Raw genomic sequence first — 2,500 nt, forward strand, 5'->3', positions numbered from 1 at the left:
AAAAAGGGTTGCTGAAAATCACAGTTATATGGGAAAGTAATGCAAGTTCCCTAAAACCTTATTTCTAAATACAGTAGCAGAGGTGCTGTAAAGATAGCCATAATAAATAAATAAATAAATAAATATATAAAAAGTAACAAAGAACTTCTAAGAAGATTTTGAGAACATTTCCATAAAAATGACATGACATCACTTTGTGGTTTCCTGCTGCATGACACAATTCCAGCTCATGCCTAATTTCAGATTCACGATACTGTGTAGACTCTCTCCTTCATTCTTTTGGTAATTCTTCATTCAATTTTTAAATATGAATTTACATGCTCTCCATTCTCCTCTGCTCCTCTACACACACTCGAAAGACTGACGTCCTTTGATGTAAAACACTCGTCTCCCTTCCACTACCAATTTGTAACATGAAACTGCTGAGGTAATGCCATACCAGCTATAAAGTGACCAGTGTTCCCTCTCTGGTCCCTTTCCCCAACCACAAATTTTCCAATTATTTTCTTAGCACATTTTTTATGCCTAAATTTGTCAATAATATATGAAAGAAAAGATAGATAAGAAGAAGGAATGGCAGTTCATATGGAAAAAGGCATGTCATAAGGTAAAGCTGCAAAATCACCAGTGTGGAAATACTAAACTTCTACATTGTAATATTGGCAAAAATTTATGGTACAATACCATGTACATGAAAAAAAATACAATTCTGCACACATGTTAATATGTATTGTTAAGTGCAGCTAGAGCCAGCTCAAGTTTTGAGGTAGTTACAAGATGGACATAAAGGGAAATGTTGTTACACTATAATGATTGTAACATAACCTGACATTACTTATACTATAATTCCTTGAAATATAACAGAAAATGAAATATTCTGTGTGTACAGGAAAATGCTGCCATACAAAATTGTAACAAACTAACTTTTAATAAAACCTACCTATGAAAAAAAATCCTTAAACAATAACACTCCAACTAAAACTTAAATCTTCATACCTGTGCAATACCAGTACAATAACAAGGAAAATCCAGATACTATAATTAATTCATACAAACCTGGAAAACAAACCTGTGCAGGAAAATAAAAGCTGTCAGACCAATGGAATGTGCTAATGCTCATATGATGTTTCTCCACCTAGATATACTGCCCTCATATGACATGCACTGTAGGCTATTTAAGCTTTTGGTTCCTATCATATTCTCTTATCAGATACTCCACATCCGGACCAGATTAAGATTAAGTATGAAACTGTTCTATCATTAATCCTTATCTAAATACACAGATTACGTCTGAAATTGTAGCATCAATAGCCCTTACCTAAATGTAAATCTAAATATCAGCAAGAAACTATTCTGAAAGACCTTTATTCATCAACACAGAAAGAGAAAAAGGCAAAATAAATCATCAAAGCTCTCAATAATTGAAATTTTGCCATTCAACACCATTAATCAAAAACAGCTGTAAGGCCAAGGGTCACGCAGATACTTGATGTGTCACGCAAAACACTTTGCCTATCACAGAAAGAACTTAACCATTAAGATATGAGCTTAGTTATCAGTTCACAAGGAGGAAGTAACAACTAATTGCACAAACTTATGTAATATGAACAGAGCAGCAACCTGGGACTCAATATAATTCCAAGCTAGACCATCAATCAATTTATAAACAATGAAGAAAATTAACACATTACATGATGACAAGGTAATCTGGCCAAAAGCATTGCCTCGGAAACCAACTTGTTAGGAAAAAGTTACCTAAGAATCCACCAAGTAAGCAAAACAAGACCTTAGGCAAGGCACCTGAAGGACTAATTTGAAATGCATAGCTTATCAGTGGCACCACACCCACTGCCTCAGGCCAGAGGAGGGTGGAGCTCATCAGGATAAGTAGGGTTTGGTGCCTGCTATGGAGATTACAAAGGGATCCTCTATCCCTTAATAGGGGACAGAGAGAACGAGGGAGAGAGAAATGGGGGGAGGGGGGAAAAGGAGAGGGAGAGGGAGAGGGAGAGAGGGGGAGGGGGGAAAAGGAGAGGGAGAGGGAGAGGGAGGGGGGGAAAGGAGAGGGAGAGGGAGGGAGGGAGGGAGGGAGGGGGAGAGAGAGAGAGAGAGAGAGAGAGAGAGAGAGAGAGAGAGAGAGAGAGAGAGAGAGAGAGAGAGAGAGAGGGAGGGAGGGAGGGAGGAGGAGGGAGGGAGGGAGGGAGAAAGAGGGAGGGAGGGAGGGAAGGAGAGAGAGAAAGAGGGAGGGAAGGAGAGAGAGAAAGAGGGAGGGAAGGAGAGAGAGAAAGAGGGAGGGAGGGAGAGAGAGAAAGAGGGAGAGAGAGAGAGAGAGGGAGAGAGAGAGAGGGAGAGAGAGAGAGGGAGAGAGAGAGAGGGAGGGAGAGAGAGAGGGGGGGGGAGGAGAGAGGGAGGGGGGAGGAGAGAGAGAGAGGGAGGGGAAGGAGAGAGGAAGGGGGGGAGGGGAGAGAGAGAGAGAGAGGGAGGGGAAGGAGAGAGAGGG

At 40.9% G+C, this 2,500-nt stretch overlaps 1 protein-coding gene across 3 annotated transcripts in view; it reads right to left on the reverse strand.

The window, feature by feature from the left end:
• Positions 1-2,500, reverse strand: part of LOC125032104 (integrin beta-PS-like) — a 20,671-nt gene that overhangs the window by 12,091 nt on the left and 6,080 nt on the right. The window lies entirely within an intron of this gene.

Source organism: Penaeus chinensis, chromosome 14 (assembly GCF_019202785.1).
Source record: "Penaeus chinensis breed Huanghai No. 1 chromosome 14, ASM1920278v2, whole genome shotgun sequence".
In the NCBI taxonomy this organism is placed as follows: domain Eukaryota; kingdom Metazoa; phylum Arthropoda; class Malacostraca; order Decapoda; family Penaeidae; genus Penaeus; species Penaeus chinensis.